The sequence below is a fragment of the Leopardus geoffroyi genome, chromosome A1 (genome assembly GCF_018350155.1).
Source record: "Leopardus geoffroyi isolate Oge1 chromosome A1, O.geoffroyi_Oge1_pat1.0, whole genome shotgun sequence".
Taxonomy (NCBI): domain Eukaryota; kingdom Metazoa; phylum Chordata; class Mammalia; order Carnivora; family Felidae; genus Leopardus; species Leopardus geoffroyi.
This window is the reverse complement of record NC_059326.1, coordinates 94,335,034-94,348,665: the sequence shown is the minus strand read 5'-3', so window position 1 is coordinate 94,348,665 and position 13,632 is coordinate 94,335,034. Positions and strand designations below refer to the sequence as shown.

The 13,632-nt window shown below is 42.0% G+C and overlaps 1 long non-coding RNA gene across 1 annotated transcript in view; it reads left to right on the top strand.

The window, feature by feature from the left end:
- Nucleotides 1-11,202: 11,202 nt before the first annotated feature.
- Nucleotides 11,203-13,632, top strand: part of LOC123602060 — a 35,570-nt gene continuing 33,140 nt past the window's right edge. Inside the window, exon 1 of the long non-coding RNA XR_006714346.1 lies at nt 11,203-11,367. This is a non-coding gene — a long non-coding RNA (uncharacterized LOC123602060). The remainder of the gene's footprint in view (nt 11,368-13,632) is intronic.

Sequence of the window (13,632 nt, the reverse complement as noted above, 5' to 3'; positions counted from 1 at the left end):
AACTGGTGCAGCCACTCTGGAAAACAGTGTCGAGGTTCCTCAAAAAATTAAAAATAGACCTACCCTATGGCCCAGCAGTAGCACTGCTAGGAATGTACCCAAGGGATACAGGAGTACTGATGCATAGGGGCACTTGTACCCCAATGTTTATAGCAGCACTCTCAGCAATAGCCAAATTATGGAAAGAGCCTAAATGTCCATCAACTGATGAATGGATAAAGAAATTGTGGTTTATATACACAATGGAGTACTATGTGGCAATGAGAAAGAATGAAATATGGCCCTTTGTAGCAACGTGGACGGAACTGGAGAGTGTTATACTGAGTGAAATAAGCCATACAGAGAAAAACAGATACCATATGTTTTCATTCTTATGTGGATCCTGAGAAACTTAACAGGAACCCATGGGGGAGGGGAAGGGGAAAAAAAAAAAAAAAAAAAAAAGAGAGGTTAGAATGGGAGAGAGCCAAAGCATAAGAGACTGTTAAAAACTGAGAACAAACTGAGGGCTGATGGGGGGTGGGAGGGAGGGGAGGGTGGGTGATGGGTATTGAAGAGGGCATCTTTTGGGATGACCACTGGGTGTTGTATGGAAACCAATTTGACAATAAATTTATATATTAAAAAAAAAAAGAAAGTGGAGGTAAAAGGATCTGCTAATACAAGACATATGGCATTTGAGTGAAAGGGAAGAGCCACGGGGCGCCTGGGTGGCTCAGTCAGTTGAGCATCTGACTCTTGATTTTGGCTCAGGTCATGATCCCATGTCATGGGATTGAGCCCTGCACCAGGCTCTGCACTGAGCATGAAGTGTGCTTAAGATTCTCTCTCTGTCTCTTTTTCTCAGGGTGTTTTGGTGCCTCAATCGGTTAAGGGCTGTGGTCATGATCTCACAGTTCATGGGTTCAAGCCCCCAGTCAGGGGTGGAAAGCCAGGGTGCTAATTTTATAGTATGGCTCCTTGTCACTTGGGTGGATTTGAGCACAGAATGACATTTCCTTTCAGCCAGTAAAATTGTATATAAAAAATGTTGGCTGGGGGCACCTGGGTGGCTCGGTTGAGCGTCTGACTTTTGCTCAGGTCGTGATCTCATGGCTTATGAGTTCAAGCCTCGCATCAGGCTCTGTGCTGACAACTCAGAGTCTAGAGCCTGCTTCAGATTCTGTGTGTCCCTCTCTCTCTCTGCCCCTAACCCACTCACGCTCTGTCTCTCTCTCTCTCAGAAATAAATAAACATCACAAAAAAAATTTTTTTTAAGATTCTTTCTTTCCCTCTGCCCCTCTACCCCATTCTTGCTCACTCTCTCTAAATAAGAATAAAAGTTAATTAATTAATTAATTAATTAATTAAAAAATAATAAAGAGAAGAGAAAAAGGGAAAAGAAAAGAAAAGAAAAGAAAAAGAAAAGAAAAGAGAAGAAAAGAGAAGAGAAGAGAAGAGATGAGAAAAGAAAAGAAAAGAAAAGAAAAGAAAAGAAAAGAAAAGAAAAGAAAAGAGCCAAGACTGACTCCAAAGCTTTGACCTGCCAAACAGGGTACATGGAAGTGCCATTTACTGACATCTGGAATTCTTGGCAAGGATTAGGCACATGGAGGGAAATTAGGAGTTCTGTGTTAGATCACCGATTTTGATACACCCAGTAGGTACTCAAATGGAGACACTGAGTAGATTTTCTGGAATTCGAGGGAGACATTGGGACTATACATATAAACCTGGGAGTTACTATCAATAGTTGGGATATTTTTATGGCTTTAGCCATAGAACTGGGTGAAATAATTTAGGAAAGATGCATGCATGGACAGGGGATGTTGCATTCCAACATTTAGACTTTAGGAAGATGAGGAGCATTCAACAATGAACACAGAAGAGGGGAGGCAAGTGAAGTAAGTGGAAAACAGATGAGTAGAGTCCTGGAACCCAAGGGGAGGTGCTGTTTTCAGGGGAGGGGATGATCAGTTGTGTTAAATACTGCTCAGGGGTTAAGTAAGATAAAGACATGGCTTAGCTACAGCATATGGCTTCAGAGCATAATCCCATAACTGATCTCGGAGGTAAAGAACTTCAATTCTTGAAGACACTTACAAATCAATCCCTAATTTTTTTTTAATCTATTTTTAAAATTTTCTTTGAGAGAAAGAGCACAAGTGGGGAAGAAAGGCAGAGGGAGAGAGAGAATCTTAAGCAGGATCCACGCTCAGTGTGGAGCCCGACGTGGGGCTCAATCACACGACCATGAGATCATGACCTGAGCTGAAATCAAGAGTTGGACACTGAACCAACTGAGCCACCCAGGCATCCCAACCCCTAATTTTAAATATGAGAACATCGAGATTCCAGATGAAGTGATTTGTCTAAGCCTTCATAGCTAATTAGTTATAACTAGATCTCTTGATCCTATGCTTTTCCTGATGTATCACTGCTCTGCCTTCTAGATATGCAAAATCAAGACCATCTATCCTTATCTTCCAGGTCAAAGTCGACAAAGTTTGGTCATATGCTGTCCATTCTGCCTAAGGAGGCTGAAAATGTAACCAACATCCTCACAGAAATAGCTAAGTTAAAAAAAAAACTGTTTTGAGGCGCCTAGGTGGCTCAGTCAGTTAAGCATCCAACTTCGGTTCAGGTCATGATCTTGCAGTTCGTGAGTTCGAGCCCCATGTCGGGCTCTGTGCTGACAGTTCAGAGCCTGGAGCCTGCTTCAGATTCTGTGTCTCCCTTTCTCTGCCACTCCCCTTCTCCTTCTCTGTTGCTGTCTCTCGAAAATAAATAAACATTAAAAAAAATTTTTTTTAACTGTTTTGGTTCTTGCATACAAAGTTTGTTTAGGCAGAGCGGCTCATTGTCTGGAACTATGTGATAAATTACAAGTTAGTGTTTAAAGACAGTTGCAAATTTGATGAACAATCTTTAAAGTTCTGCTTTTTCCTCTCTGCTCCAACTCCATTTTCATGGAAGCTATGTCCACTAGCATAGTCAGCTTCCAAAAATGTTATTACTAAGGCCAGGAGTCATTTCCCAAAACTAGGGGGCTGGGGAAGATGTAATTATTGCATATAATTTAAATGTTCAAATCCAAATAAAATCTGTCTTTCCAGATAAAAATCAAAGGTCTATGATTCTTGTGGGTTTTGGTTTTTTTTTTGTTTTTTTGGGGGTTTTTTTTTTTTTTTTTGGTTATGGGTATGTAACCAACTTTCCAGCTTTTATTTAGCAGCTTTATAACTCATTATAAGGCTGATCATTGATTTCTATTGCAGGTTATTAAAGCTCTGTGGTGTAGATAGTGAGGTTCATTCTACCCTGACACTTTTACTTTCAGCACAATATAAATTCACCATTGCTTCAATCATTCTTTTTTCTTTCTGGGATTCAACGTGGCTTTCCTGAGTGCTCACACAGGCTTGAGTTAGCAAGCATTAACGTTGTTAGAACTGTATTGAGGTCATAATGTACTTACAAACTGGGCAGCCTCCATTCGCCTTGAGGTACTTAACTTAGTCTGCAGCTCTATTTGAAGGTTGCAGCTACCTCCAATCTTACAAAAGAGATGCTCAGGTACTTCTGCAGTGCCGGGAACACTGTACATGAGAGAACTAGACCATCTTAAAAAAAAAAATGTTCTTTGTTGTAGAAGCCTTTCTACTGATTCTTTTAACTTCTTTCACTCTCTTTGTGAATGGGACAGAGTAACTCCATCACGTTCATTTCAGCTATCGTGATGAAGAGGCTGGCGATTCGGCAGCACACTGGAGGTAGGAGGCCACATCTATTGCTAGCATATGTTGAGCGACTACTATGAGCTACTCATGGGAGCAAGTACTTTATACACACACATCTCACCTACTCCTTAAGGCCCTGCAAGCAGTTGTTTTTATCTCCATTGTACAAACATGGAAACCCAGGCTCGGCGAGCTTCGGCCATTTGCTCAAGAACACAGAGCCGAGAAATGGAAGAGCCCAGGTTTAAATCTAGGTTCTGTGGGCCCATGATATTTCCATCATACGGCATGGCTGTTTTAAGAGCCATTCTGCTTATTTATTAATGTTGGGGAGGAAAATTTAAATGAAATATAAATAATGTATAGAATAAAATGAAATATAAGTAGTGTATAGAATATATTCACTTTTGAAATGAGGCAAACTCCCTGTTAATCCTCAGTTCTTTCCTTCTCCATACTGATCTTCTGTAACTGTCCTCATATCTGCAGAGTTTCACAAGGTTTTCTATCACATCGTTAATCGGACAGGGGCAGCTTAAAGCATGCTATGTTACTAAAGGGGACATGGAACATACAAATGTTTCAGAATACAAATTCTGGACCAGCACAACCTGCAAAGTAAATTGTAGTGGCTGGGGATATTTAAAAGGGAAATTTAGATTTTGCATCTTTTCTGTGAAAGTTTCAAAAACTTACCTCAATTGGGCAACTCATATAGTCTGTGGGAACATGACAATGTTATTACTGACGTCATTTGTGCTGGCCTGTGCCACCCTGCTTAATTCTACTCAGGACCAGCCAGCCATTCTGGCATCAGTCCACCCCATCAGGGCTGCTCCCCTCCCTCCGTCCTCACCCTTACCGATAGCCACTACTTGGGAAACTGTTTCTTCTCAAATTCCTTCCCAGACGTAATGTCAAGATTACAAGGAGATAGGCAACTGGTTCAGCTGTGCCATAATGAAAGTCTTAGAGAAGCAAGATGAAAAGAAAAAAAAAAAAGTTAAAAGAACACAAAGGAGAAAATATATCAGCAAAGAGACCCTGGCAAAAAGCAGTTTGCTCCATTGGTCAATGATATAACTTGGGAGAAATTTTTCCACCAAGTATTGGCTAACTACTGAATTTAATTAAAGTAACCTTGGTGACCGAAACCACAATCCACTATTAAAGGTTTGCGTGTAAAGCACTGGAAGGGAGATCAGTAGTTTGTAATAACATGACAGGCTTTGTAAAGAAGAAATTATAAATGTGTTCATGGGAAAAGGGTAGCTGCTGCCATCTTGCCAGGGTGAGGTCCCTCTATTGGGCTGATAGAATGGATCATTTCTTCAATTACAATTGAGAATTTTGGGGTGCCTGGGTGGCTAAGTCAGTTAAGTGTCCAACTCTCGATTCTGACTCAGGTCATGATCTCACGGTTGTGAGATCGAGCCCCGATTTGGACTCCATGCTGATTGTGGAGCCTGCTTGGGATTCTTTCTCTCTGTCTCTCATTCTTTCAAAATAAATAAACAAACATTAAAACAATATTTAGAAGAATTAAAAATTTCATTTGGTCTTCTTTAGAAGCAACTGTACATTTCCTTACCTACACATAAATATTTATTGGTTACTTTTTATATATACTAGATTCTGGGCTATGGAGGTTTAAGCATGTACACAAAGAGTTATAAGACAAGCAGAATGTGATTAAGTGCCATGAGAGAAACGTGACCTATCCTCAATACCAAAGAGTGTACAAGGCATCCAGGGGAGAAGTGCCCTCACTGGCTGCCAGACAGATGCCAGGGAGGCCTAGCTGCATATTAGCTAAGGGCACATACTCAGGAACCTAGCATCAACCTTGTGCCTCCATTAATCAGCTGTGTCACCTGGGACAGATTCTTGCCTCCTCAGAGATACAGTTTCCTCATGCATAAAGGGGAAAGAAAATGCTACTTACTTCACAGGGTGACCACAAAGATGAATTGAAATAATCTAGGTGGAAAGTTTTGCACAGTGCCTGAATCATTCATAATAGTATCGTCGTGCTGTTAGGATGATCAAGGTTAATCAGTAAAGGCTGACTTTCGCTAATACAGGCACATAAACAAATACAAAAGAATGTATTGGTAATTTAAGGGAACAGCTTACAGATTCAAGAAAAGAGTTAAAGAATCAGGTCATGGAAGAAACAGGAGTTCAAGGTCAAATCAGGGATCAGAATAATAGGAAAAAATGAAGAGTCTTTGGAGGAAACCACTGTCACTGCTTTTCAATCCTAATATCACTTGGCCCAGATTTGCATTCCAGGCAGAAAGTACAAGATTGGCAGACATCTTGGACACATGACTGGCCACACCCACTTTGTGGACAGAGGAAGGAAGGGATAAAGAGTCTGAGAAGTCTTCTTGGAAGCTCTGGTGTTTGTTGGTCCAGGGAAAGAGAAGAAGGGCCATTCACAGTAAAGAGTCTGAAGACAATGGGCCACAACCAAGCAGCAGCAGCAGTTCTGATGGCAGGGTCAGGGCTGCCTGAATATCTGGTCAGGGAGGAGAAGGATTGTGGTGAGGCAGATGGGAAGAGGCTGGATTTTCCAGGGCTCCCTGAAAAGCCAGGAGAGGAGTTCAGAGGTAGTGTAATAGAAACAGAGAAGCCAACGGGGCGCCTGGGTGGCTCAGTTGGTTAAGCGTCCGACTTCGGCTCAGGTCATGATCTCGTGGTTCGTGAGTTCGAGCACAGCGTCAGGCTCTGTACTGATGCCTCGGAGCCTGGAGCCTGCTTCAGATTCTGTGTCTCCCTCTCTCTCTGTCCCTCCCCTGCTCATCATGCTCTCTCTGTCTCTAAAAAATAAATAAATGTTAAAAAAAAAAAAAAGAAAGAAACAGAGAAGCCACTGATGGGATCTGAGGAAGATGAAGCAGAAAAGAATGCACATTTCCTGTTTCATAGTTTTGCACACCTCATAGAGTTTGGCAGCAGTGGGCAGTGTGATTTGGAAAGGGGAGAAATTAAAAAAAAAAAAAAAAAAAAAAAAAAAGGCCTAGACTCCAGAACTCTGTATGGGGTGATGAAGTGCTAAAACAGGGTGGCAGTGCTGGGAAAAGACAAAAAGTTCTAGGTAAGGGAGATGTTGCTTTTTTTTTTTTTTTTTTCAGAGATAAAGGATTTTTCTCAAGTCGACAAGATAGCTAGAATCAAAATGGGAGGCAATAACAACTGTGGGAGAGAATGTGGAGAAGTTGAAACCCTGTATGCTGCTGGTAGGAATGGCAAATGGTGCAGCCACTTTGGAAAACAGTCTGGCAGTTCCTCCAAAGGATTAAGCTTAGAGTTACCACAACCCAGAAATCCTACTCCCAGGTATATGCCTAAGAGAAAGGAAAATGTATGTTCACATGAAAAACTTGGACATAAAGGTAGCAGCATTATCTATGACAGCCAAAAAGTGGAAATGCACCAGAGGTCCATGAATGGAGAAACAAAATGTGATATGTCAGTATAATTAAATATTTAGCCATCGAGAGGAGTGATATACCAATGTAGGCAACAACATGGATGAATCTTGAAAACATTAGGCTACGTGAAAGAAGCCAGTCACCAAAAAAAACATCTTGCAAGATTTTTATTCACGTGGAATTCCAGAACAGGCAAATCTATGGAGCCACAATGTAAAGCAGAGGTTGCTGAGGGCTGGCGTCAGGGGTGGACAATGGGAGGGCACAGGGGTGACAGCCAAAGGGGACAAAATTTGTTTTGGAGGTAATAAAATGTTCTAAAATTGACTCTGATGATAGCTGCACATATCTGTGACTATCCTAGAAACCAGTGAATTGTACCCCTGGAATGGACAAAGTGTACAATGTGAATTATATGTCTATTAAAGTGTGTTTTTAAAAAGCCGACAGGATGTGGTGATTTAGTAGAATGGGAGATGAAGTAGAAGACTGGGTCCAAGATAGTTCCAAGGCAACCTACTTGGTTCAACGGGAGAGGGTAGCATAACAACCAAGAGAAGGAAGACAGTAGAAGGAAGCTGGTTGGGAAGCCTAAAGAAGTGCATTGCCTGTTACACATGTCAAGTCTGCAGTGGCTGTTGAAAGAGCCACGTAGGTTATTAATGTAACCAAGAAAAAAAAAGGATGTGAGAATGCTCTTGCTCCAGCTATGTACGGTCCCTCTTCCCGGGGACCTGGGCTTCTTTCAGAATGACTCAGGAATACAGCGGGACCCGATTCCAAAAAGGCTGCCAACCCCACACAGGTTTAGAAGTAGAAGACAGATTTGCATTCGCAGGGTATCCATAATATAAGGTCGCTTCCTATTACAGTACTTTCTTGAATTCTGTCTGTCGATTACAGGTCTTGGCTAACTTATCCCCAAATCTGTATTCCCCACCCTAGCTAGCTCACTGTTCTGCACTTGAAAGCTATTCAATAATTCTTACAGTAATTTCAAATTTCAAATTAGATTCTCATTTTCGCTAATATACCAAACATATGAAATACAAAGACAGTTCAGAGATGAATGTTTAATCAGATCTCTGACCAATCTCTACACATTGTGCAAAACTTGGAAACACATACCTGGGTCAGATTGGGTCTGATACAATAAAGGCTGTAATCATTCTTCCTGTTGCAGTGACAAAAACGCATTCTTCTCCATCCTGAGAAGTCAAATAAATCTGCATAGTAATGAATCTTTTAGGGTCTGAACCTGGCATTTTATGTTCATTGTCTTATTTAATGCTCATACAGATGAGGACATAGACCCAGAAAAGCACAGGGATTTGCCCAAGGTCACTTACCTAGGATCTGAAACCAGACTGTTCTGTTTACAAAGACTGGACTCATAACTAATATATTGCGATGGCTTCAAGTGTATAAAACCCCCATTAGTGCTATGTCTTGCATTTATGAGCCATTTATTTATGAGTGTTAGTTAAATGCATTTGAACGGTGAACCATTACTAAGTAATGTTTTTGGACAGTAGTGGTCTCTCAACCCAGACCAGTGGTTGTGTTGCACCACAGGCCTCACAGCTGAGGAGTGGCCTCAATGGAACCAAGAATAGCAGCTTCCTGCCACTCAAGGATGGGAAATCCTGGAAGCAGGCCTCGTGCTCTGACTTACCTTTCACATACTTTAATATTGACCACCTCTAAACCGGATGTTGCCAAATAATTCATTGACTCTCTTCATTTTGAAGACCATGTTCATTTAAAAGGAAATGTAATCCATATGTTTCTGGTTCCTTTACACTTAAATCACCAACAATATGTTCTTCTGCAATAGCTACTAGATGTCAAATGTTTTTGGAGACAATTTTTTTTTTTTTCACGAGGGCAGGAAGCTGATTTGGACAAGAGTAATCACCAAAAGGTTTAAGTTCAAAACTTGAAAATGCAAACTCATAAGGTTTAAATTGTAAACTTGCTCACTCCTTATTCTGAAAGGGCCCCAAAGAGCAGTAATAGCAAGGATCTGGCAAGAATTAATACATGAACATCTGGGAAAGGGGGGCAGGGAGTGGATGAGAAAACAGGACAATAATTGGTAGGGATGCCATCAGGATGGCAGGCCAGGGCAGAGTCTCCTGACAGGTCCAGAAGACGCAGTGTCCTTGGAATCCTGATGTCCTGTTTGTGAAGTCAGCAATGGAAGTAACAGCCAGAAGAACACTTAAGGAGCCATGAAGGAATTCACTGTTGAAAACAGAGCACAGACTTAGATCCATTTTTTATTTAAAACAAAATCTGTGGCTGGCCCACAGGCTTTTATTTGTTCAAATGTCTAGGAAAAGGTCTCTACTTCCGCCATGTTGTGGCAAAATCTCAATCTGGGATACAAGTAAAAGAGTAAGGAAAGTTAATTTTTCAGAGTCAGTGGATTAAGCAAAAACTTTCTTGACAAGGCCTATATAATACAGTGCTTTATTATATGTTTACTTTGATCTTGATTTAGAAGGACTGAGTATTTTCTCAGTTGTAATAAATATCACGAAATGGAAATAAAATTTGGTTAGCTTGAAAAAAAGAGTAAATAAATGGTCCTGAAAATCGTTGAAATGTGAATATTTTCTATCATTAATTAGAGATAACAGAGAGCAAATACTAAGTATGGTACAAAATCCAACCACATGGGCATTCTCTTGGAGAAAAATTAAAGTTACATGATTCCTAGTTCAAGGACTAGTTGTAGAATTAGCAATAAGAAAAGCATGATGGGTTTCCTCTTATGCCATCACGGGCCCCACAGAGACACAGGCGACACTGGAGAACAGGAAATTATTGTCTCATAGACAAATTCCACAGGATGACCCTGAGCTTTATATTACTCACACGAATGTCTCTGTCAAGTGCTACTCCTAGCCTCCTTACCAGGGAAAGATGTAATTTGAGGAATGGGGGCAGGAGGGCAGGGAGAAGAGAAAGCCTGGGGAGGCTCTAGGAACCAAAGATTACAGGGAGAGAAAAGAGGCCTATTGTGGCTTAAGTGGTCTTTATCCATTTCATTGCTTCACTGCTTGGAAGCTATGTTCTCCAAGTTCACTGGAGTAGGAGAAAGAGATTACAGTGGAGGCACACCAGCTGTTAAATGCCTCAGCATAAAAATGCCATGCATGACTTCTTCTGGGCTGTTGGCCAGGCCTAGACACATGCCTCAACTGCAAGGGACACCGGGAAATCTAGGAAGTCATGGATAGTTGGTGACCTCCAGCTGTTTCTGCCACAAGCACCTACCTGACCTGTGCCTGTCCTTTGACTTCCTCTGGATCTCTTTAACTTAGTTTTTTGTTTATTCACTGAGTTAAGTTGGCAATCTCCCAATAATTCCCAGCTCCACAAAATGAATCAGTGGTTAGGACAGGACATGGAAAGAATTTCCAATACTGAGAGTAGACATACCACATCAGGCCTGAACTATAGCATGGAGCAAACAGGGAGCTTCCTGTCAGTGACCATGCATCATTACGCTATGTCTGGATCAAATAGCATGGAATTTGAGAGAAGATGGTTCCAACAGATGTTCAGTTCTCAATTACATTTTCCATTTCTCTCTAAAGAAGTATATTTTGGGGCGCCTGGGTGGCTCAGTCAGTTAAGCTCCGACTTTGGCTCAAGGCATGATCTCGCTGTCCATGAGTTCGAGCTCCACGTCAGGCTCTCTGCTGTCAGGTTCAGAGCCTTAAGCCTGCTTCAGATTCTGTGTCTCCTTATATTTCTCTGCCCCTCCCCGCTCACACTCTGTCTCTCTTTTAAAAATAAATAAACATTAAAAAAGAACTGAAAAAAAAAAGAAGTATACATTATTTTCACTGGGAGAGAAGACTGCCAAAGAGATTCCAGGTACAACTTGATGGAAAGAGGGATGAGCCTTGTCTGGAGGGTGTGCTGGAGCGCATAGGTGTGAGACCACATAAGTACACACTACATGTTCTGTGAGTCTCATTCATGGAATAATGGAGGCTGTAATGCTGCACAGGGCATGCCCCCTATGATGTCACCCCATAGTTTATGACATGAGCAAACAGAATGCTATCGTGATGCTAGATGGGACCACCCTAGAAGACCGGGGGTGGGAGAGAAGCAGAAAAGAAGGATACAGGGCTACAGGGCTCTCTGCCTTCCCCATGGGCTAATAAATATGGAAACCAGGACAGTGGTAAGTAACCTAAAGAGCAAATACAAGGGTTCTGGTCGTCTACAGCCACCAAATATTGAACATAAATGTACCTATATGTCCTAGCCTTTGGATATATCATGAGGTCACATGTATAGTAATGTTCCCAATGCACTGCTTTGGGCACTTAGTAGCAGGAATTCCAAAGCTTTCTGTCCCCAGGTTCTCTGGCCCGTAGGTCCCTTGAGGCTGGTGGGGGCCAGAGGTGAGAGGTAGAAGACAAACTGTACATTCTTGAATGACTTAACTTTTCCAATTCATTAAACATACTTGACACATGGTGGGCATATGATAGTGTTGATATTGTCAGCTGGTTGTGGCAACGTGGGTTCTCCAGGGGCAGAAGCTGATATGGCGTTTTGGGTATTAGGTAGATTTCTATTAGGTATCAACTCCTGTGACAGGATGGAAGGACTGACAGGGGGAGAAGTCAAACCGTGACATAGACCAACCCAGAGGGGACCTCTGGAGCTGACCCAAGACAAATGTGTAGGACTTTATCTCCTTGAAATAAATGGCCAGCCCATGTTCAGTCACCAAATGCAGACTGCCCCAGGCTGGGAGTGACCTCAGGCAAAGAAACTCTGCAACAGAGGCAGAGCCTAAACAAGAAGCTGGAGGCTGTCTGCTGATTGCACTTCCCAAGGCTGGTAAGCAAATCCTGCCTTGAAGAAGGATCTCTTCATCATGCACGTCGGTGTCTACCATGCTGATGGGTTAGTCCAAACCAAGGAGGAGGGTAAAGAGATGAGAAGATGCAAACATGTGAATGGGACACAGAGCCACCTGTGGTGTAAGGTCAAATCCCACTCTTGCTCTTGTGCCTAGAAGACACTGGAGTCAGAGGTCACTTGTTCCCATCCAACCTTCTCTGAGACAACCAGCTCCATGGAGCCTCCAACAGCCTGACAGTCCTCACCTCTTGCAACATGATCCCCTTGACCTGGGCCTCAACTTCCTCAAGGTTGGTGAGGCATGGGACCACTCAGTGCCCACAACTTATACAATCCAGAATGGGGACAGAGTTGGGCAAGATCTTATTTGACAGCCCAAATATAAATTCTTCTGCTCTTCTCTCAAAAGACACGTTGGCTCTCCCAACTCCCCATCTCCGCTCTTTCCCCGACTCCTTTGATTGCATTCTCTAATAAAGCCATAGCACATAACCTCCTGCCTCTTAAAGAACCCATGTAAGAAGCTTTATTTCTTAGTTTAGGACAAAATGTGTCAGGACCAAATTTTCCCATGCAGTAAAACAGCCAGGCATGTGCAAGAATAGCTATGGATAGTCCAAGACCTCAAGACTGTTACTGTATAGAAAGCAAGTCCCATATGGGGAACATTTAGATTCTGATCTTGCCCCTTCCCTTCTCCCCCTTGTAGTCAGAGGTTTAATGAATGCAAATTTGCCTTAAAACCTTGCCTTTCACTATGACCAAACAATTAAAAATTCAGGAAAGTACTTATATCATTTTCTTCCCAAGTCAGAAGGCTGGAACTACTAAGCATGCCTGTGTTTCTTCTTTGAAGGTGAGGAACTCAAGAAGATAGAGATCAAAAATGTTTCTATGTCCCCAACCTTTTTCTGGTATCTGGTGTCCAATAGAGAGGTATTACTCCCATTGGATTGCTCCCATGTCAGTCAGACATCCAGCCTCCAACACACCTATAAGAGCACTTCCAGATGTGCCTTCCTGAGGAATTCTTTGCGGCTATGGTGGACTGGGCCAAATGAAAACTGAAGTCTATTATACCAAGCAGTACAGTTTACAATTCCAAATATTACCAGACCAGTGTGATGAGCCCAATGGAGCTTCTTGGCAATGGGCTTATTGTCAAGCATCACTTATAGTTCAGCAGTTGATTTGCACCTACATACACAATAATGTAGCTGAATCACCAGCTAGAGATTAAGTGTGTCTGCTTCTCCCTCTTTAAGTCACGGAGAGCCTTTCCACCTAAAGGCAGAAGTGCTGGAGTAGCTGATGTTGGAATAGCGCTAGGGTTCTGTCAACCAAAAATTGTCAGGAGGCAAAGATTAAGCAAAAGTGTTTATTTGTGATCAGATAATTGCAATTCAGCGTCCACAGATTTGAGCAGCAACCCAGACAATATCCCACTAGGGAGCAAAAATCAGGGGCTCTTAAAGACAAAAAAATTTTAAGTTGTTTACAAAACATTTTGATGGGTGTTGGCAGAAGAAAACAAATCAGAGCTGAACAGAACTGGTTGCTAAGGCTCTCTCTA